Source organism: Martes martes, assembly GCF_963455335.1.
Source record: "Martes martes genome assembly, chromosome: 7".
Taxonomy (NCBI): Eukaryota; Metazoa; Chordata; class Mammalia; order Carnivora; family Mustelidae; genus Martes; species Martes martes.
Window position 1 is genome coordinate 10,337,513 of NC_137894.1, and position 23,747 is coordinate 10,361,259.

The window sequence follows — 23,747 nt, forward strand, 5'->3', positions numbered from 1 at the left end:
TGAACAGATGCATTGAGTTTTCTAAAAACCCGGAGGCAAAGGTGCTATTATTGCCATCACGTAGAGGAAGAAAGGCCTGGTCCTTGGGATGATTTCTCCAGGTCCCAAGGCAAGTTGAGCTCAGCTCTCTGGGTCCCTGTGTGGCCATGCCCCAGGCTTACAGGGCCCGAGAACGTCCTCTGTAGGGCATTTGGAAATTCTCGGAAAATGTCACAGACAACAACAGCAGGAGGTGGCCCGAGAGGTCCGTACCAGAGTGGAAATGTTAAGGGTTCTGGAGCAAGGGTTTCCTGTGACCTGAGAGGGAAATTGGGAAATGACAGAGGCCCGGAAAAGTAGCAGTGGGAGACTTGGTGCTGAGGGATGGGCGGGAGCAGGGGGGAGAGACACGCTGGAAGTGATCGTGGAAGGTTGTAAACCCAGAGGGAGGCCCCAGCAGTGCCTCTTAGGAGCCCTGTGATGAATGCAGGCCCGGCTGGCCCATTGATCGTTCCAGGCTGCCCTATCACCCCCCCCCCAACCCACCCACGTGGTTCTCTCTGGAGGGTCTGGTGCATCGAGGGAGAGGAGGAATGGTGACCTAGGAGGGCTGGCTCTGGATCGTTGTGGTAACAGAAGAGTCATGGACGGTGGATCGAACGTGCCAGTCACACCTGACCTGATTGTGGAACGTACCCTACGATGTCATTACGGTCGATGGTGACTGCTCAGAATCTGCACGTTTTCAGTTTGTGGAGATAAGTCTGCAGGAAAAGGGAGCTTTGCGGTGACACCAGAAAACCCCTCGAGATGATCAGCTTACCTGGGATGACCCACGAGTCCCATGCCGTCGTTGTGGGAAATCGGGGCTCCTCTGTAAATGGAGATTCAGTGGCCCTGTCATTTGTAATGGGTTGGTTGGCTTCTTGGTTTTGGCCATTTTGAGGTCATTGAGTAGCGTCTCATGCCCCACACGCATGTTTGGGGGTGGTGAGCGTGTGTGGGGTGAGACACGGACAGCCGCTGCAGCTAGCAGACACCACCACCCCCCCCCGTGTCAACCCACGTGTCGTGGCTTCAGTGGATGTTTCTTGCTTGTGTCACATCCAGAACACGTGGGCTTACCCTGGCCAAGTGGTGGCTCGCTGTACCTTGGCATGGCTGTCGTCAGTGTGTCCTCTGCAAGGTTGTTGCAGGGGTCTGTGTCAGGAGGAGGAAAGAATGCCATGGAAGGGGTGTGGGGGTTCATGGGGGCCGGGCTGGCGGTGACACACATCACTTCCACGCATGCGCAGCTCCTGTTGGCAGGGGCTCAGGCCCGCGGCGTTCCCAGGAGGCGGGGAGAGCCCACGGAGCAGTGTCCCCAAGGCGGAGCAGAAGCAGGTTCAGTCAGTGAGAGCCCCTCGCGGCCACAGGGACTCTGTGTTTTTAAGTACAAGCACCTTCTGGTTTATATAGCCCTCTGTGTGCCTCAGGGCATGTCCTGAGAACGGCTTCCTTCGATCCTCAGTTAGCCGTGCCACTGTCCCCATTTTGCAGATGAGGAAAAGGAGGCTCCAGAAAGCTCTATGTGACTTGCTCCTGGCCACAGAGGATTGGATGCTGGTGAGGGCCCTGGAATCGGGGCGCCTGTAGACCCCATCCTGTGTCTTACCCTGCATTTTCTTTCCGTGAGGCTCTGAATGTGGCCAGGCGTCCTACTTTCAGACCCCTGGACGTGTGCCACTCAGCTCCTGGGACGGTCCCTATCTGAAGCCCGAGTCTCTGGGACCTTGTCTCCTCCCGGCAGCATTCGGATCAGGTGAGAGAGGATAGTGGGGACCCTCAGTGGGAGGGAGGGTTTACAGAAACTTGCAGGGAGAGAGAGGGCTGTGCCCTTATGGGGAGGGGGGAGGTATAAAGAGAGAGCGAGCAGGGTTATCAGACCTGTGATCAAAGGAGAGAGGATGCCAGGACCCCCCCTCCCAGCCTGAGCATGGGAGCCCTAAAGCCAACCTTGGTCCTTCAGCAACCCCTGAAGGAGACCTCGGGGCCACCTTGATGGCTGCATGTCCTGTCGTGAGGGAGAAACCCAAGATCCTGTTCAGATCCTAGAATCCCGTGCGGTACTGAAAAAGGACTTTGACAACTAGACCTGACAGGTCAAAATAAATATCATCTGATGTGAGGAACATTCTCGTTTGGGCCTCAGAGGCTTTGCCAGCTGCAGGCCCTCTACCGACACCCTTCACTGACGGCTCACTTCAGAGCCCAGACCTCTGCCTCTCCTCAGCTTCCCTCCTGTCCTTGTGCCGTGTGCTCACCTCCATCCTCTGCTCCCCGGCCTGGCCTGGAGGGTGCTGGTGGCGGCCTCACTGTGGGGCCGGCACGGCGGAGGCGCACGGAGCTCGTGGAAGGTCAGCGGGGATGCGTGTGCGTGCACGTGTGTACACACATGTGTGGATGTGGGAGTGAACGTGTGTGCAAGTGTGTAAGTATGAGTCTGTATGTGTGTGGATGGGGAGAGTGTGTGCCTGTGTGTGTTTGGGGAGTGAAAGTATGTGTGACTGTGTAAGTGTGAATTCGTGTGTGTGTGTGAGTCTGTGTTTGAAAGTGTGAATGTGAGTCTGTATGTGTGAATGTGAATCTGAATGTTTATGTGTGAATGAGTCTGTGTGTGCGCGTGTGTGCTGTGTATGAAGGGGTCAAAGTGTGAGTCAGCAGGAGTCTGAGTGTGTTCCCGTGAGTGTGAGACTGTTTATGTTTGAATGTAAGTGTGTGTGAGTGTGCATCTGTGTGTGAGTGTGTATGTTGAGGGCAGTTCTAGGAGTGACGGGGCACGCCTTCTCTAAAATGCTTCTCAGGGGGTGCCTGGGGGGCTCCGTCATTGGGCGTCTGCTTTCTGCTCAGGTGGTGATCTGGGGTCCTGGGATCGAGCCCCGTATCAGGGTCTCTCCTCGGCAGGAAGCCTGCTTCTCCCTCTCCCCCTGCTTGTGTTCCCTCTCTCGCTGTGTCCTTCTGTCCCTCTCTGGCAAATAAATAAAATCTCTAAAATAAAATAAAATAAAATAAAATGCTTCTCAGGCGTCTGGAAGGCGTGAGCCCTGTTGTGAGCCCGTCCAACCCCGGGGACCTGGACTCCAGCTCTTGTGGGAGGGAGGTGGGGAGTCACGCAGAAGCAGGGAGGGGACTTGGTGAAGCTTGCTGCCACCTGTGCCCTTCTTGGGCACCTCCCCGACCATCCGTGGAGCTCCTCCGCCCGTGGCTCTGCAGTGAGTCCCCCAGAAGGCATCCGAGCCTCATCATTTTGGCAGCCGCGGGGCACTCGTGCCCGGCCAACCACGGGCAGCTCTGCTCTGCGGTAACAAGGTCGAGATGGGTTGAGAAACAACCCGGACAGAAACAGGTGGCCGCGCCTGTGGCTCGCGATGAGGTCAGGCCCCTTCTGCTTTGTGACAGATTTGGGACGCAGAGAACAGACAAGTTGGGGCCTCATGCAGACCGAGGCCAGCGCTGACACCGGTGCGGACGGAGTGGGGAGTGGGGAGTGCTTCATGGCCAGGGAGGGGGAGCTGGACAGCCCAGAGTGGAAGCCGAGGATGATTCTGATCAACTTACAGGTTTCTTCTGCTGTGTCGTGAGCACCGGCAGCTCTTGGGAGATGCCGTGGCCCCTGCATACCGTGCAACATCGCCATGTCCCCTGGGTGCACGGGGCGGAAAAATCCCGATTGGATCCAGCACAGAATTGCAGTTCTGAGCACTTGAGACTATGACCCCACCAAGGTATTGAGCCCAGTGCCCAGGGATTTTGTGGGCTCAGGTTTGCATCAAAGCAGGAGGCTGAGATGTGCTTTTCAAATGCAAATTTCGGGAACATTTATTTGCATGGGTCCCTTAGGAGCCATAACTATTTTCAGATCCCAATTAACCTGGGTGTATTTGAATGCCTCAGCAGTGGAAGGGATTCATGCCTGGGCCTTGGTGACACTTCTGGAAGCCAGCAGCTGGCATGTCTCATGCAAAGAGGTAGTTTCAGCTCCAGGCTGAATGACAAGGTGATGGCTTTGGAGAATGTAAAAAATTTGAACCCTTGCTTCTGCAAAGAGCTCAGCTGCTCTAAGACCAATCACATTTGTATGGCCTCTTACGTTCAGAAGGCAGCTCTAGTCCTAGAGAACACAAAAAAATTTGGTGTAGTTTTTTCTGGCTTTTGTTTTTGTTTTTGTTTTTTGAACAGTAAGAGAGAGGAGACATAATTTGTTTTTGAGCTCCGCTTTCAAATAACATTATAAATGGTTTTAAAACTGTCTGAATCCATTTGGGCTGCTATAACAAAACTATCCTACCCTGGGTGGTTTGAAGAACAGACATTTATTTCTCACAGTTCTGGCGGCTGGAAAGTCCAAGATCAAGGTGTCTGGTGAGAACTCGCTTCCTGGTTTCTAGAGAGCCGTCTTCTCCCGGTGTCCTCACGTGTGGCGAAAGGGGCAAGAGAGATCTCTGGGGTCTCTTTCGTAAGGACAGTAATACCAGTCATGAGGTCTGCAGTCTCACGACCTCATCACCTGCCAAAGGCCCCACCTCCTAACACCATCACCTTGGGGGTTGGGATTTGAACTTGAATTTTGGGGGGGAACCGTTATATTTAGTCTGTAACAAAAACTATCTTTGGAAAGGATCCAGAAGAATTGGACTTTGGAGAAGTTTTGGACTACCTTCATCTGTTTGTTTTGCTTATGTTTTCCTTTTTATTTTAAGATTTTATTTATTTGAGAGAGAGGGAGAGGGAGAGCATGAGAGGGGACAAGGTCAGAGGGAGAAGCAGACTTCCCGTGGAGCTGGGAGCCCGATGTGGGACTCGATCCCGGGACTCCACGACATGACCTGAGCCGAAGGCAGTGGCTTAACCAACGGAGCCACCTGGGTGTCCCTGTTCTCCTTTTTAAATATGCATAGAAGCGATTTAGAGCATAGGAATCTATATCTAAATACAATTGCTTTTACATCTTTGTTTTAAATAAAAGTTTCAAGCAATAGAAGAGCCTTTTAATTATCAGAGCAGACCGGGAGGTATTCGGAAGCAGAGAGCATGGTTTTCTAGTTTGATTGCTGTACCTAGAAGCAAACTGTGGGACCCACTAGTCCAGAAGAGCACACTAGCCCCCCCTCGAAGCTTTCTATGGTATTCTGTTAGAGTCTCTGCCCTAGTTACGCTTTCCTTTGATACTAATATGATTTGTCTCCCTCCCCCGCTCCCTTGTGTACTAGAGCCGGTGTGGATGGATCCGGAGCGCTGCCCCGTGATAAGAACAGTTAACACTTGATACATAACAATATTCCACGTTTGAATGAGTCTCATGGGATACAGATAATTCCGGATGAAATGATTTTTTGGGAAGATTTATTTTTCTTTTGGTGTGAGAGAGCGGAAAGTGAAAGAGTAGGGGGAAAGGCAGAGGGAGAGAGAGAGAGAGAGAGACTCTCAAGCAGACTCCTTGCTGAGTGTGAGGCCTGAGAAGGGGCTCGATCTCACGCCCCTGAGCTCACAACCTGAGCCCAAACCAAGAGTTGGCCGCTTAACCGCCTGTGCCACCCAGGCATCCCACCAGATGAAATAAACCCATTTTACAGATGGACAAACAATCGGTCATGCTGACCTCCTGCTCCTGTTATCTATCCTATTATCTGGGATCTTGTTACCAAATATCAAGTATCTAGATCCTGACCTCTGTGAAATACCAAAGGTTTTTGAGTTCCTGAGTTTTGAGCTGTGATCCTTTCAACCGGCTCACCATCTGGGGGCCACTGGGCCGTAGTGGCAGGAATAAAGGTCAAGGTCACTTCTTCAGCACCCTCCCAAATCCCACTGTCACAGACTCTCTTCCTGCCTACTTTGTCTGCAAGACTCAGTGCCAGGCGTTCTCGCCGGCCGATCTGCAGAGGGCTGGATCAAGAGGAAGGCTCTACTTCCTCCTCCTCCTCTCTCTCCTTCCTGCAGAGATGCAAGGTGGCTTTGAAAAGCTGCTATCTTCTTTCCCTTCTGATTGCCGTATTTGTTCAGATGCTTCCATCCAGCATGTTCCTGACTCCCTTGCCTAATCACCTCGGAAAGTATCCAGGCAAGCAGCTCCTGGCCCATCCATCAAAGTGCCATGCACATCCGCTGTCTCAAGCCGAGGAAATGCTCCTACAAGCTGCAGGGAAGGGCAGCGCTCCGGTTTCAGTAAAAGACCAAGGCCGGAGGAGTTTTCTGCAGGAGTTTCTGTTTTCTGTGCCTCCCTGGCCCCGTTCACTTCTCCACCTTGGGAAGCGGAGGAGGAGAGGGAAAGAGCGTTTGGTGGGCATCGTTCAGATGACGCTCGCAGCCTCCTGGGAGCTTTCTCTCAAGCAAACCCTTCTGAGTTCCGCTGGGGTTATTTGAGACAGGCTGTGACTGACCGTCTAGAATTCTCTGGACTGTGATATTCAGCATGAAGGTGTTACCGCTGGAACGATGCGTCCAGCCGGTCCCATCGGGTTGCTAGGTGAGATGTGGACCACCCTAGGGCCAGGGGCACTGGGTTCTGGTGCTGGGCGGGAGAGGAAGTTCTGCCACAGACAGGGAGTGAGAAGGAGCTGGGATGGAGATTTCCCCACTTCCCACTCACTAGCGAAACTTCTGCCCTCTCTGCACACACATCCCCACGCACAGCACTTGCCCTGTGCTCACACACGTGTGTGCCCACAGCCCCACAAGTGGGCCTCTCAGGCCCTGCACGACTTTTTGGTCACCCTGAGGTTGGCCTTGCTTATTGGTGCCTTTATGCTTTGCTTTTGTGGCTGTGCTTATTTCATTTAATAGTTTCTAAAGTTTCCTTAATTGCAGTGTCATGGACACCCAGGGTTCTGTTAGTGACTGAGCGAGTCTGTATGTTACAATGTTCCGCCATGTTCGAGCTTGCTTCTCTACCCGCCCCCTGCAGTGCGTGCTCAGGGTCCCACTGCTCGTGCTGTTTGCATGTAACATGGCTATCCTTTGTCCTTGCTCTGCGACACGGCTCATGCACCCACCTCCCCACACTACCTCGAGGGGTAAACCGTGTCTTTTCATTGTATAAAACAAGTATGTGTATCAACGTACCTGATACATACAAGCACTTAGTAATGTCTGCTAGATGAATGAGTGAGTGAATGAGTTTTTGGAAGGGGAGAGGGTTGCAATTTGGAAATTATCTGGCCCGTCTGTGGATGCTAAGAACCAATTATTTTTGTGGATTAAATTTCTCACGTTTGTCTCTTAGAATTATGTGTTTCCCATGAAGATCATTACCATAATCTACTTTGACTTGGTGCCACTCCATCCGTATCACTTCCTTCCATGTCCGTGGGTCTCCTGGCGGTGGAGGCTGGGCATGGGGGATCTGGACTGAGTGGGGGAGTTGGGCAGGGTGGGTCCTTTGGGTTGCTGTCTAGAAGAAAATCTGAGCGGGGAGCAATGGTAGGTGTGGCTGCTAATTTCCCAGTTTTATGTGTTGAAACTCTCTAGCATTACTTTTGTCTTGACAACCGAGAAGTTTCGGAAGTATCTCATTTTTCCCCCTTGGCTAAATGCTAAAAGGCAAAAAGACTTTACTTGCTCACGCAGAAAAACATTTAGCTCAAATAGAAAAAAAAAAAGTCTACAGCCATTAAAAAAAAAAAAAAAAAAAGACACCGGCCTTGAGATACAGCATGCTTTCCCCAAGCTGTTCAAAACCCTTCATAAACAAGGTCCTCGTAGCACCGGTAGGACAGAGGTGGGGTAAGTTCTGAACTACGTTTTAAACGTATTATTTAAAATGTTGTCACAGTGCAGTAGATTTGCATGCCTGTCTTTGGGCTCTGTGTCTCAAACAATGAGAGTTGTGATGAAATTTGCAGCTGGTGAGCTGGCCCCAAGCCTGGGCTGTTTGGGCTCCGGCACACCCTGGAGCAGCCAGCAAGGCTGCTGGGGTCAGGAACGTGAGGTGCCTGCAGGGTGGGGAGGGAGACCTGGGGTCCTCTCCGGTCTTCGCAGCTGGCCCGTCAAATAGATTTGACGTGGAATGTTGAGGTCTATAGCCATTCGCTGGAAGAGTCCTGGAGAATAAAAGCGGGCATCTTGGAGGTGGGCTGTGTCTGGTTTCCTGGGACCCAGAAGGAGCTCCAGGAAAGCAAGGTGGCTGCTTTTTTCCCTTTTCCTTTTGGAGAAGTGGATCCTTTCCTCCCATTAAGCCTCCGAACTTCCAGGTCTCTCCTGATCTAAAACAGGCAACGAGTGTGGACCCCGCCCGCGTGCAGTGTCCTGCCTTGGCTGGACCTTGCTCCCGCAAGCATGGTTTTCCTTCTGGCAGCCAGAAGCCTCCCCGGGGCAGACAGGGCTGTCTCCCGTTTCCCTGACCCTAGAAGATGAGCCGAGCTGCTGGGGGTCTGTCCACCAGCTCCAGGCCTGTGCTGAGAGGGCTGGCGGGTGCAGAATGGGGGATGCATGTGTAAGCTCCTCAGATAGGGAGAAGCGTATGCAGTTGGTCATTATTTGTGGATTCCGTATTCGCGGACCTACCTGCTACCATTTATTTGTAACCTCAGAATCGGTATCCACAGCCCTTTCGTGGTCCTTCACAAACACACACAGCATGGTTGAAAAATTGGATTTGCCCCACGTTGAATGTTCCCAGCTGAGGTCAAATAAGGCCACTCTCTGCCTCCTCGGTTCAGCTCTCGTACTATGAACAATTGGCCTTTTTGTGGCCTGTTTAATGCCGCACTTTCGTGCTTTCTGTTGGTGATTTCGCTGTTTAAAATGGCTCTCAAGTGTAGTGCTAAAGTGCTGTTCTGTGTTCCTAAGTGCGAGAAGGCTGTAATGTGCCTTTTGGAGAAAACACACGCTTCCGATGAGCTGCTTTCGAGTTGCGGAGCCGTCGGCTTGCGAGTTCCGTGTTAACGAGTCAGCAGCACCTCTTAGATACGGGGTCTTTAAGCAGAAATGTATACAGCGAGGCTCTCTAGTGATCTGAGGATGAGACACGTGTGACCAGAGGCTCGTAGGAGCTTGACTCTGGATCCCCCCAGGAGGAGTCACCAAATCGATGTTCGGCGCAGGTCTGTAGAGCACGGTTACTGCAGTTAGTGTGAATCAGCTGTGTGAGGTGCTTTGAGAATTTTGCACACCCTAGGTACCCCGTTTGGGGCATCCGGCTGAACTTCTGGGGCACAGACGATGCCCTCACACGGAGGGCTGTGCTGGGGTGGGGTTGGGAATGAGAGGCGGGGGGCTGCCGTGAACCAGGGCACCGGGACAATGCGCCTGGCTCATCTCGCCGTACATGACTCCCTGAAGTGGGTGGTGGTTCTCAGGAGCCTGTGTTCTCTGGGGGAGGCGAGAGGCCCCCGGAATGCCCTGACATGGTCTTGCAGTTGGTTCCTGGCATTGCGTGGGTTGTATGGACCTTAGATGTGAAATGAACTGCTCCTCCATCCAGGGACCCATAGGAAGGGACGGTGGGCGGGACACTGGCCTGGGGAACTGAGATGGATGGACGGAAGGTGGGGGTTTCATGCTCTCTACCTCTGACTCCCTAGAAAAGCCATAGTCATGGGTATCCAGACGGTGAACAGACCCCCCAAGCGCCTGCTGCTGCCAGGCACTGCACCTTGGCTCTCATCTGAACTTGACGGCAACCTTCTGAGTTACCGTCCTCTCCATTCTGCCATAAAGAGCATGCACAGAGAGGTTGCCTGAGTTGTCAGAAGACAAACAGCTCATGAGGGCTAGAATTTAGAGGCCAGCTGAGGGACAGCTAATGGGATTTGGTGACTGATTGGAAAATCCGATGGAACAGCAGGAAGATTGGGGAATGAGGGTGGGATTTTTGTCTGGGGGTCTACAGTACTGGTTGCTGTGAGGGCAACGAAGAAGTTGAGTGAGTGCGTGCAGGGGACAGGGGTGAGTCGAGGCCATGGTTCTCAGCCTGGGTGGGTTTTGCCCCTTCGAGAACAGGTGGCCGTGTCTGGATTCCTTTTCGGTTGTTGGTTGTCATAATGGGGTTGGGGGCGGAGGGAGGCTACTGGGCTCTGATGGGCAGAGGCCAGGGAAGCTGCTAAAACCCCTTTCAGCACAGAGGACAGCCCTTGCGACAAAGAATTATTTGACCCAGGATGTCAGCAACGCCAAGGTCGAGAACACCCGAATTAAGATGAAAGCAGGCTCTGGCAGGATACCGTGGGTCAGACCCCAAAGGGGCCTGGAGACGGGCCAAGGGGAGAGCCTGCTGTTGTGGCAGAGCAGAGGGTGAAGGGTTTATTTTGGATTTCCAGCTAACATTTCCTCTGCTGCAAAATTGCTGCCTTCCAGAAACTTCAGTGAAAGTATTTCCTTCTGACTTGTTATCATTCCAGGCTCGATCCTCTCCTTTTTTTTTTTTTTTTTGGGTACCTTCTTCGTATTAAATAAGACACACTGTCTGTGAGCCATGTCTCCACGTGGCAGAAGCCCAGAGAGGTGACAAGAAGGCTGGGGGGGGGGGCAGCGCCACCCATGAAACAACCGTAGTATGGGACACCTATCTGGGCTCAGGGATGCTGTGAGGCCTCCACTGGGGGTCTGAGATAAGGGGAAGGGCAGGGGTAGGCAGCAAGGCCCGAAAAACCAGGCCCCTGACCTCAAGGGTCACCACTGGCTTTTTATTTCCCTAACTCTTCTTAGCATTTACGGTGTGTCCTCTGGGACCTTGCAACATTTTCAGAGACCCATGAATAACAATGAGCTGTGCAAATTCCTGTATGGGCGGTTTCCCAAGCGCTGGGGGGTTGGGGGCACAGAGGAGGGGACAGGTGCCTTAGCTTGCAGAAGCCAAAGGAGGGCTCTAGTCGCTGTTGGGACCACAAGGTCGAGAAAGGAGTCCAGGCAGAGGGAAGAAAGTGCTGGAAGGTAGGAGTGTGCTTTAGGTGCTTAGCATCCGTTAAAGGGCGAGGGGAAGGCTGCAGGGCATTCACGGGGCAGCAGAAAATTGGGTGCTTCTTCCAGAATGATCTCTGAGGTTTCAAGGGAGACTTTCTCCAAGAGATGGAGGGCCCCCGTGAGAAGGTGGAGCTGTTTGTCGTCCCTCTGTGGCAGAGGATCTGCGTTCTCTCCCCAAGACGAGTGAGGAAACCAGTGCCCATTTGGCCTTATTACAGAGAAGAGAATTCCTTCTTCAAGAAGCAAACCTATCTGGGCCCTAGACACCCTTTACAGAGCGGGGGAGCCAGAGAGCCCGGGTTCTGTCCCAACATCTCTGTGTCCTCACTGTGCAATTAGGGGAAATTCACTCAGTGTCTCTGAGTTGCAAGTTCCGGTCTGTAAAATGAGGAGGACGAGCGCACCTATACCACTGGATTTTTACGAGCTGAAATGATTTAGTGTGATTCGCTGGGGCAAGTCCCTCTTGACCATCTACGCAAGGCAGTGGAGGAAACTCTGAGACAGTGTTGAGTTTCAGGAGCACCAGGGGCCACTATGCTGCGCTGAGCTGTCACCTGTGCATTTTTAAAAAAATTGAACTTGAACGCCTTTGCATGGGGCTGGCACGACCCACCGCCCACTTGGCACCCCACCCCTTGCCCCAAACCTGTCCCGCTTTGCACATGTGGTGTCCTCTGCTCTAGGCAACGTGGACAGAAGGGCAGGGGGCCCAGGAAGTTGTGGTGAGCGGAGGGAAGATGCAGGAGAGACCGTTGGCAGGATTAGCCATAAACGGAGCTGGTTGTGCCACCCTCCCGCGTGCGTGGGTGGGAGCCCTATTCATATGGCCGTGGAGGGTTTTCAGTGCTGGATTCTGTCCACGAGCTCATTGATGATCGGTTTCCATGGCAATGGGTTCTCAGGCCAGGAGGGTACCTTGCAGGCCCGTGACTCCAGCTGGTGGCTGCGGGCTTGTGTCTCGGTCCAGCCCCGCTCTTGACATCACTCCTGCAGTGTTGGCACAGCCGCCCTCCCTCTCCCCCTTGCCCCCTTCCCGCTCCCCTCTCAGCTTGCCCTCCCTGCCCCCCACAAGCAGCTGGCTCTCCAGGCAGGAGATGCAGCCAACCCACACCCCCGCCCTCCCCCGCCGAGCTCCCGTGTCAGCTTTAAGAGCGGAGCTAGTGGCCGAAGAAGGAGAGAGCACTGGCTCTGGGGGCAGAACCGTAGGCTAAAGTGTGACCTTGGACAAGTCACTGCGACTTGGAGCCCCATTCCCCTCTGTGACGCCAGAGGACTACTGAGGCTCACAGCACCTCCCCTAATTGTTGGGTACCGGGGCTAGGCCATATGTCCAAAGGAGACGTTAGAAAAATATAGGTGCTCTGCAGGTAATAGCTTAGAATAATGAGCAGTTGTATTATTCCTCACGGTACGACCGTGCCATCAGCCGCCCGCAGCGGCGAGCAGGCGTGGGTGGGTGTGCTGGCTGGACAGCAGAGCCGCAGCCCTAGATACTGGATGCTTCCAGAATGGACTGTGGTCCCTCAAGGCCTGTGCTCGTCCTGTTCTTCCTTCTCCTTGGAGTAGGCTGAGGTCGAGCTTCTTTTCCAGGTAATTCCTGTGTATCCTCTCGAGCGAAGTCTGGCATCCAATTCTGCTGGAGGAGGTTTTGGACCCCGTAGTTTGGGACAGGGCATCTCCTGAAAGGACCCCAGGGCATACTGTGGGCGGGGGATATGGGAAATGGATGGTTGCAGAGGATCTGAGTGGTAGTGCTGCTTTTTAGAACTTTCTGTCCTGGGGTGTGGTCCCCAGATTTGTGGTCCCCAAAGTTTGAGGAGCTCTTTAAAGCTTTCGTCCTACTTGAGGTCACAGGACATGGGACCGGGGATGATGATGAATGGTCACCCAAAGGGGCATCTGCAGAAACATCCATACGTTTACTTTCTACTCTCATCCTGTAGGGTCTCCTTGCTGTGCGTTTGGCTATCACTTAAAAGCAGTGACCTTTCTCTCGATCCACACGTTAATACAAATTTTGGATTTATGTGACTGCAAACACATAGATTTTCAGGTGCAGCTGATCACATAGTGTGCCAGAGTTTGGGCTCCAGGACCTTTAATGGAGTAAGTTTCACGTGAATTTGTTTTGCCCTTTATTGTACAGTGGAAGAATGAAAAGGTGAAGAGATTTAAGAAGATACTTTTTGGGTTTTTTTTACATTTAATATGTAAGTGTACATAATTACATAAATGTTAATTACACTTATGACCATAGTTATTAGGATTGGGTGTTGTCATTGTCCTGACGACTGGCCTGGCTCTGAATCTCTTGTTCTGTTGGCCATGGGACCTGGCAGATTGCCCTGTCTTCATGTGTATCAGTGTCCCTACCTGCCGGGCTGGGCATAGCGACCATCTGATAGCGTTCTGGAAAATAGGTAAAAATGAGATAACACATGTACTGATTAGAATCTGGTGATTTCCCCATTGGCTGAGTTTGTTACTGCTTAGCTTTTACTTATTCATTTATGGTTTTGTTAAATAATGATACTCTGTGTCTTTTTGTTTGTTTTTTGTTTTTTGTGTTTTTTTTTTTTAACTCTGGTTGATCAGAGAAGTGTTAAACCCACCCATGTGATGATGACCTCTCCAACTGCTCCCTGTTTTAATTTTTAGATGCTAAAATAAAAGACTCTTGGGGCGCCTGGGTGGCTCAGTGGGTTAAGCCTCTGCCTTCGGCTCAGGTCATGGTCCCAGGGTCCTGGGATCCAGCCCCGCATCGGGCTCTCTGCTCAGTGGGGAGCCTGCTTCCCCCACCCCCTCTGCCTGCTACTCTGCCTACTTGTGATCTCTGTCAAATAAATAAATAAAATCTTTTTTAAAAAAATAAAAGACTCTCTCTTCACACAGTGTATCTTCTATCAAAGAACCTTGATTGCTCGTTAGTTCTTTTTTTTTTTTTTTAAAGTTGGATTTACTGAGGTATTACGTACATACAGAAGAATTAACTCCCTCCAATGGACAGTTTGATGAGTTCTGATGAATGCACAGTTTTAGAAGCTCCCCCTTCATGAAGATCTAGAAGTTCCTTGGGGCGCCTGGGTGGCTCAGTCAGTTAAGGGTGTGACTCTCGGCTTTGGTTCCGATCATGCCCTCAGGACTGGGAGGGGGACAGAGCCCCGTGTCTGGCCCCCTGCTGAGCGTGGAGGCTGCTTAAGATTCTCTCTCCCTCTGCCCCTCTCCCATTCACGCAGGTTCTCTGTCTCTCAAAAAAGAAGGACACAAAACAAAACAAAAACAACCAAGAGAAGTTTCATCACTTTTAAAAGTGGTGTGTGTTTGTTTGTTTTTGTATTTTGTCTCAGTCCCCTCTTTCTTCCCCCAAGTACCTGGTGGCCACTGGTCTGATTTCTGTTCCTGTAGGCACAGCTTTCTGGCCTTTTGTGGCTGACTTCTAACATTCACCTTAGTGCTTCTGAGATTCAGGCTTGTGAGCACATCCAGCCATACCTTGTTCCTTTCTGTTGCTGAATCGTGTTCCATTGTGTGAACGTATCGCAGTTTGCTCATTTGCTGGTAGAGGGATATTGGGTTGTTTCCAGTTTTTGACTATTATGAATAATGTTGCTGTGAACACTTGCCCGCAGGTCTCTGTAACTTCATTGCTCCCAGGGAAATACCCATGTGAGGGATTGCTACATTGTATACTTCTGGGTAATACTCTTTTAATGTGAATTTCACTTTGTCTCTGTTTTAATATTGTTCTCCTTTGTTGCCTGAAATTTGTCTTTTCTTCTTTTTCTTCTTTTTAAATTGTTCCATCGCCTAGTTCTTCTGTGGCTTTGTCAATCAGCAGGTAATTGGGTTGTGGCTTATTTATTTTTTAAACTCATTTTGGATTTTTTGGATTTTAGTATAATTCTAGTTTGGCATACTTCTTTTGTCCTTTCATATGGAATTTTAATTTAATTCTTTTGTATATAATTTATTTATTAACTTATTAAAAGATTTTATTTATTTATTTGACAGAGAGAGATCACAAGTAGGCAAAGAGGCAGGCAGAGAGACAGGAGGAAGCAGGCTCCCCGCTGAGCAGAGAGCCCGATGCGGGGCTCCATCCCAGGACCCTGGGATCATGACCTGAGCGGAAGGCAGAGGCTTTAACCCTCTGAGCCACCCAGGTGCCCCTGTATATAATTCTTTTATATGGAATTTTATGTTTGTGTGTACTTGCTGTTCATGTTTTCTTTTTCCCTTCATTAACTGTGCAGTGATTTGGAAGACAGCTTGTATTAAGCCCTGTTAATGCCTTCCATCAGATTGTAAGCTTATATTTCTCTAATCACCAGACACAATCAGAGGAGAACGTAGGTGTGATATCTTACTTGGACAAAATAAAAAATTCATTGCTCTTCTTTTTTTCAACTTGCCCCCTGCCGATTTCCAATTGTTATTATAATCCAAGTTTATAGACTCTCTATATAGACTAAGGTTATCATTGCAAAGTGATTTTTACCATAAAATATTTCTTTAAGCCTCACGTTTGGCTTTTATATTCCATTTTGAAACCACAGTTTTAATGACCAGTTATACTTCATTATTTAGATTTAGCTGATGTCATTGCTTCTTGCCCTGCTTTGTGTCATGGGACATTCCTGTCCCCGAGTTCTTGAATTTCAGGGATTTAGCTAGAATAGGTCTTTGAAAACTTTTCTCAGTAAAGGCATGTGAGGGATAGATAATCTGAGTTCTTTAGCATCTGAAGAGGTTTTCTGGTCCTGTTTTTTTTTTTTTTTAATACCACCATAATCAATTATCCAGGTAAAAAATCAAAAAAGAAAAGGACCTCAGGCATTTTCTCCTACAGTGGTATAGCTGTTGTCTTCGGGTGGAGCGTTGGGCAGGGGGATGGGGTGGGAGAGGGCGTAGCCAAAGGTCAGCCTGGCCTTTGCCCCTTTTGCGTGCAGGTAGCACACTGCTTCTGCTTCTAGCTCCCTCTGTCCTCGTCATGGTCCAAGGGGGGCTGTGGGTGGGGGGGGGGGAGAAGCGAAGTGGCTGTCCAGCTGTGTCCTACCTTTCCTGTTGTTAGTGGTACACGGAGAGGTGGCATCTCCTGGAAGTTCCAGAGGAAACCAGTCCCCACGGTACATTTTGGTTCATCACTTGTTAGGGAGGAGGGAAAGAGCTGTTGAGAATGTACCGGGGAACGTGGACTCCTAAGATGCCTCCGTAAAGAAGGGTCAGAGGCAGACCTTATTAGATGGCCTTTTAATGGCTGAAGTTAAAAATGTGTTCTCTAAATGCACCCTCCCAGGAGACTCTAAGCTCTGAGGACAAGGACCTTGGCTGTCTTGTCCACTGTTGTCTTCCCAAACCCTGCGTGGGGGCCAGGCCCCAGGGTAGCACTCAGTAAACATTGATCATTGACTCAGATATGGAATGCAGAAATATTGATAACTGAATCCTGTTACGCCAGATAATTTTCTAAACAGATGCCACTTTGTGCTTCTCATTGGTTTTCTCCTGTCACCCACTTTTGGGGAGTTTTTCGGATTTCTGTTTTTTGCTTGTTTTTAAGATTTTATTCATTTATTTGAAAGATGGAGAGAGCACAAGCAAGGGGAGCAGCAGAGGGAGAGGGAGAAGCAGGCTCCCCACTGAGCAGGGATCCCGATGCAGGACACCTGGGATCATGACCTGAGCTCAAGGCAGATGCCCAACCATCTCAGGCACCTGGGAGCCCCACGTTTTTTTAGATTTCTGAGACCTGTCAGATCCAGGAAGCCTGTCTTCTGGAAGCCATCCGTCAGCTTGATCTACGAATCATTTACCTGAGGGGTTTTCTCACCAGCAAGGGATAGCCTCAGTTTCTGCAATCCTGATTCTGATGCGGGATTTGTCTTAGAATCTGTCCTGTACTCAGGGCTCAGAGGACAGGAATGTGTGCTCACTTTCTTCCCTGTTCAGAAGGAAGTATTTTTCTTTCTGTTCCCACTATAAAAATTATACGTGCCTTAGAATTTTCCCACTGGAGTCGATTTAATAATTACCCAAGGGCTTGCCTTTTGACAATTTATGCTAATGATTCTGGGTTCGCAGAACAAAATAAACTCTCAGATGTCATGAATGAATTCATACGCGAAAGCTGCTCTTAGGAACGGGCGCCTCCCCTGAGATTTTAAATTTCCCAGGGATCATCATCCGTATCTGGTTCGGGGGTTATCGGATCATGGCCTTGGCCAAATGTTATTTTTTTCCATAAAGCCTAGAATTTTGACTCTCTGGCCCTTCACAGGAAAACTTTGCTGGCCTCTGATCTAGTTTGACACTAAGAAAAGCCACCTGTACCCCGTCTTGTGCCCAGTCTCTACTGCATCTCAGCCATTGCTACCAAAGTCCATTTACCCTTCTCACCACCGCTCACCAGGATTCATGGTCACTCTTGACTGCAGACCTGCTGCTTAACCTCCCTGAGAGACAGCTGCTTGTCTGCAAAAGGGAGGGATATAATACAGTTTTTAGCATTAACTGTTGCACCAAAAGAGCTTCCTTCCTTCCTGTCTACCTCTTCCCCCAAAGAGTCTGACCATTTATCTCGGGTGGGGGGGTGGGAATTAAATGGCACCCCAGTGTAGTAGTAAATTTGCCATTAGACAGCCTGGGTTTAAATCACTGCCCTGCCACTTACTTAGCTGTGTGACCTTGAGCAAGATGCTTATGCTCATTAAACCTGCTATAAAAATCATGATCAAAATATTACCTGTCTCCTCATATTATCATGAGTGTTTGGGGAGTAGTGCGTGCCTGGTTCTTCACGTCCTGCCTCGCACCCACTGTCTACTCATTGAGCGTTTGTGTCCGTTACCTTCATGATCCTGGTGGTGGTTTCATTACTGAGGGTACAAACTGTTGGCGGAGATCGTGGCATTCAGCAGCTCCGCCCACATTTGTCAGCCAAACCCCTGGCACCGCGCTCCACGTTCACCAGCAAAGAAAACCTGTGTCCTCCTGGAGAAAATAAATTCAGGGTTTCACCTCCATATGTGGTGCCCTAGAATCCTTCCTAAAGGCAAGGGCAGCCGAGAGGCTGTATTTGTACGTTCCTTGCCTGCTGTCCGCTGCATTCGCAGCCCTCCCAGCCTTCGTTGTACACGTGACTCCTGTTCCCTTAACAGTTCTCAGGGGCTGGCTGGGACCCGAGAGGGTGGTGTGCTCACGGGCCGCTGCCCAGGGATGTTCATTCATTCCCTTGTGTGTTGATTCATTCCGCACTCAACATGCAGTGTTCGGTGTGCAGAGACAGTAAGGAAGACTGATAACTTCGCCCTGCCTTAAAGGGCGCATCATCTTGGGTCCCAGCTCTGAGGATGTATTGGAGAGGCAAGAACATGGGGCCCAGGAAACCAGAGTTTTAAAGTAATCCAAGCAAAGGCTGGTGAGCGGGCTAACAAGGAGAGGGAGGGGATGGGATGCTAGGCTGGGTAAGGGTGAAGCTTCAGTCGGTAGGGAGTTTGCAAGCTCTTTCTGGTTTTGAGTGGGTCCTTTTTAAACTGGACCCCTTGACTATAAATACCTTTCGCTTGGGGATCATTCTGCAGGAGGTCTAAACCTGCCTCCCTCTGTGTGCTGCTTCCTTGTGCCCTGAAATGATTGTGGAACAGAGAGCAGGCCAGGTGCGCTGGGATGCGTTTCCCGGGTACCCCCGTGATCCTCGGACGCACGTCACCCCAAGAACAACTGTGTTTCTGGATTCAGCACATGCCGAACAAAGGCAGTGGGCTGACTTTCTCCAAATTCCGGAAAGACTGTGCCTGGTGATTCTAGAGAAAGAGGGCCCCCCCCCTTTGGCCCTCGGGTCCAGGGGACCATAACTCAGGTGGAACCCAGTTTTGGACATGACCCTTTATGGAACAGTGGATCCCACTGGGATGGAAGTGCCTGGAATCTGGGCCTTTCTTTGCTAACCCTGGCCCGGGAGGGCCCAAAATAGATAGTCCCAGGACTCGTATGTGTCCAGGCGATCCATTCAACAGCAGATCAGGGAGAGGGAGCCATCGGTCTTCAGAGTGATAGGCAGCCCTGGGGGTAGAGGCTGGGGCAGTGACTGGGCGGGGGTGGGATAGTTAGGATGCCAGGGTTCCAGTCCCACCCACCAGGCCCTCCTTCCTCTCCTAGGTCTGTCTGCCTTCTCTCCCTCCTCTCCCCACCAAAGCTCACCTACCTGCAAACACCGCTGCTCAGAGAGCCCCACAGGTGCCCATTCAAAGGAGAACGTGACGTCAGACTGTGAAGCCCTTGCAATCTGTCTGGATCTTCTCTCCTCGTGCCCTTGGTGCTCCAGCGGAACTGGACTCCTCGACATTTCCCCAGCTTGCTCCCCGCCTCTGCTACCTCATGGCTGTTTGCTCTGGCTCCTCCCCAACCCCCCTTCCGTGGAATGCTTCCTCCCTGTGGACATTCTGGGGGCCTTTCAGTCCCCGCTCACATGCCCCATCCTCCCTCGGTAAGCCTGTCCTAGGATTTCTCATCCACGTGGGGACTCTCTCGGAGCAAAATGCACAAACCGGAAGCGCCTGGTCACCCTCCCCAAAAAGCTTTTGTGGAAAGGAGTGGGTCCCTCCCTTTCTAACTCCCTCAGTTCTTCGTTGGTAAAGATGTTACAGTGTTACAGCAGAGCCCGTTCTGCTGCAGGGTCCGGCCATCAGTAGAAACGTTGAGTTCCTGCCCCAGATTCTAAGCTGCCTCCGGACTCCTGTCCCCTGCCCCGCACCCTGTGTGCCCCTGCCTAAAGACAGTGCTCGCTGATCCCCCAAACAGCTGCCTCTTGTTAAGAGCGCATTTCCCTGTGCCTGCCGGGCACCACGCTGCGCACGCTCTGTGCGTTCCTCTGTACCCTCCCGTGCCATTTGTTCAAGTTCCCGCATATCCGCGCCACATGGGGCCATCCCACTGCTGCAGAGCCTTGGCACGCCCGGCGTGGACCCTGTTTCAGCTGGCACGCCAGGCTTCTCTGACTGCAGGCAGCTGCTGGAGGAGTTCCTGCCAAATTTGTGGCAGGAACAGTTGACGGTTGCGAGAGAGGGACCACCTACAGGTCCTGCCAACCACACATTCCTTTAGAGGAGAAATGTGGAGAGTGGCCTCGTTTGCATCATTAGATCCCATAAGCATCAGAGCCACGCCCGTGGGAGTAAGGTGACTCTCAGCCCACACAGGAGTGTTGCTTCAAGGAACTCTACAGTTTGCCCTGGGCTTTGAGGCGGGCCCATCTGGAAACCATCGGAGATAAGACAATTCTACATTTTCTTTGAGAGCCCCGCTGAAGCGTCCTCTAAGCATTCGTGTGGTTAATTCCACCTAGAGCAGTGATTTTCAAACTGTTTTTTTGTTTTTTGGGGTTTTTTTGTTTGTTTGTTTGCTTGTTTTTTTAAGCTAGGGAATCCTTTGTTAAATAAAATCTTGGGCCGTTGTCCAAAATGAAAAACAACAAAACGTGTTCTTGGTGAAGGGGATGGTAGGGCTTCAAGTTCTGTATGCAGTCCACCTGGTCGCCTCTCTGTAGAGTGTCTGTGAAAGCAGCATTTAGTAAGGAAGACCAGCGTCCTGCAACCAGAAATGGTTTGCTGCTTGTGAAGCACAGAGTAGATGGGTGTGGGCCGTGCCCCGGCCACACTGGAGGCATCTGATGGTTGCTGGTGTGTGGGGCGCTGCCAATGCTTGCTCCAAATGGCACGGCGAGATCTCGAAAGCATCTCTGTAGGTCTCCAAGCCCAGGCTCTCCGTACTACACCTGCCAAGGAGAATAGGACTCCCTCCAGGTCTGGCTTACCTGTGTCAGCCCCACCCCGAGACTCCCAGGAGTTGGAGGGTTCTGTCCCTTCGCAGAATGGCATCCCCTGCGTGGGTTTATCAGAACAACGGCAAGAAAGCATCCCATCCAAGGTGGAGAGTCCCCTCCATGTATCCCCTGATTGCCTTCCATGAGGCTGGGGAATAGGGCTCGTCAGAAGCAACAGTCCCATTTTAACAAGCCACGCCGCACGAGAGGCACTTGACTTTTTGCCGTAGTGATCCATAACTGAGCACGCACCCTTGGCCGCCATGGTCTCGTGTGCCCTGCAATCCATTTCATTTTTACAATATTCCCATTTTATAAAGGTGCTCTTCTTAAGAATTTTAATAACAGGAGCACCTGGGTGGCTCGGTGGGTTAAAGCCTCTGCTTTTGGCTCGGGTCATGATCCCAGGGTCCCACATCGGGCTCTCTGCTCAGCAGGGAGCCTGCTTCCCTTCCTCTCTCTGCCTGCCTCTTTGCCTACTTGTGATCTCTATCTGTCAAATGAATAAATAAAATCTTTAAAAAAAAAAAGAATTTTAATAACAAGTCCCAGTGTCTTTCTCTGATGTTTTTCTGGAAGCATGGCCCTGAGAGTCACGGGATGGGGGCTGTTTATTTCTAGAGACTTCTTCCGTGGCTGCCTCTGTGCAGAGAGCTGGGTCTATGCCCTTCCTCCTCATCCTTTGTCTGGCCCTAATGGGAGAGCTGCCCCAGCTGAGCCGGCACAGAAGGTTTCTTTCCAATTCCAACTTAATCTGTAATTGACTCTCCTGGATGGATTGAGAGCTGAAACCCATCAGAAGGAAGCGTGAGGCTGAATTTCCCCCGAGTGCTCAGCGCAGTTTTAACAGTAAATTACTTATTTCCTTCTTGAGGCCGTAAAAGCACATTTGTTTGCTTGTGGCATGGGGAGGCCGCGGGGACTGTAACTTTGTGAAAACCACGGTTTAATATTTGTGACAAAAAGCGATAAAATAGCGGTGATGGACAGGAGCGTGGGATCAACGTGAAATTTGCCGCGGTCGCGGGAGCATAGGGGATGGAAGCTGGAATTCTTGAGCTAGTGTACGGATCTCTCTGCTTCTAGAAGTCCTGTTACAAGATAGGCACCCCGTGACACATTCCTGCATCTTAACATCACTCTAATTCGGGGCGGATGCTCCCATGTGTTGCACAGGGGCTACATCTGCGGTTGCTAGGACGGTTGCTAAGGGAGAGAGACCTGAGCAGGGTGGGGGGGGCTCCCCGTCCCATGATTTCCCAGTTCAGCTGTGACCCCTCTGACCCTCTTCCAGCCAAACAGCGGTTCTGTTTATCCAGATTGGGGGGCCACAGGGCCAGATCTGCACTGGGCTGTTCCCCCTGAAAAGAGGGGTTTGCACCTTCATTTGACTTGCTTGCCTGGCGGAGCTGCCGGCTGCGTGACTACTCAATTTGTTGACTTTTCTCAAGGGGCCGCGGTGGGAACTCCGTGCTGAGGCATAAATCCTTTTTCCAGACTATTTCTGAAGCTTCAAAGGGGAGATAAAGTGACTTTTGATAACCTCCCTCTTCAGCTGTGTTTTCACAAGTAAAGAAAAAAAAAATGAAAAGTTTTTAAAGCGGATTTCCTGCACCATTCAACTGTCCTCCTTGGAGATTTCCAAAATAATTTTTAAAAGTCCGGACTTTCCAGAGTGTAGATAGTTCTGTGCCTGCTCCCTGAGCAATATTATGGTGTATTTATGCTCATGCATCTAGATGAGGGTTCCCAAACGTGAAAGGTTCCTTAAACCCCATCAGTGAGCGTTTCTGTAAGTAGCAATAATACTTGATGTATACAAATTATATACTTGCATTCCTTTTAATATAGAATAAATTATAGAGCAAGCAAAAATGTACGTAAAGAGAGGAGATAAAGATGAGATAAACAGTATTTTAAAATGCCATCAGGCTAACCTGATGTTTTCATACTGTCTCAAGACAGAAAGGTACATAGAGTCATGTTTATTGTTAATGATTTTGAGTGTAAATGTGTACTTCAAATTATTTTCTCCATAATTTCACATCTTTTTTGCTGAATTTTTGCCACTGTTTTTAACCATGTAATAATATGGCTGATGAAAGCTTTTACTAGGAAAAGAAGAGGCCCTGCTTTTTTTTTTTTTTAACTTGAGTTTGCATTATTGGTGTTATCTTCAACCTATGCCTTCTTTGCAAAAGTCCCTTTTTTTTTTTAGTTTAGGTAATCTCTACACCCAACATGGGGCTTGAACCCACCACCCTGAGATCAAGAGTTGCACACTCCACTGGCTGAGCCAACCAGCAGCCTTAAGTGAACTTTTTTCTTCTTAGTTGCAGTATATCATACCTAGAGGAAAGCACTCAAGTCATAAGCTGGATGAATTTTCACAGAATGTACACACCCATGTGAACACTCCCTCGATCAGGAACTGGAGGGTTCCAGAAGCTTCCATTCTAGCTCCCCTCGTCTCTTCCCACTTCTTTCCCCCCAAGTAACCCCTCCCCTGATGTCTGTTACTTTGTATAACTTCCACCTGTCTTTGAACTTTACGGGAACGATACCCGCGCCCTCTGTGGTGTCTGCCTCCTGTTTCTCCCCATCCTGGATGTTGGATTCCCCTGTGCTGGGTGTGGTGTGGTGTGTTGGTTGTCCTGCAGTAGAGCCCCATGTGGTGTGACTGTTGCTCCCTCTGGTTATCCCCTCTGCTGCTGCGGGGCCTTTGCTCAGTGTCCCAGGTGGGGCTCTGGTGACCCGTGGCTCAGTGAACATGATGGCGCCCCGTTTCGGTGAAGGTGTGTACACGCTTCTGTTGGATGTGTCTCCAGGAGTGGGTTTCTGGATTATCGTGTGCCTTTGTGCTTAGTACTCACCGCCCCAGGTGTTCCAGAATGGTGGTACCCGAGCACATTTCCAAAGGAGCAGGGGCTGAGGATCACTGCTGCGTGTCACGATTGCTTGGGAATCTTGTGTATTTACCGTCGGCTGTTCTGGCGGGGCTGTCAAC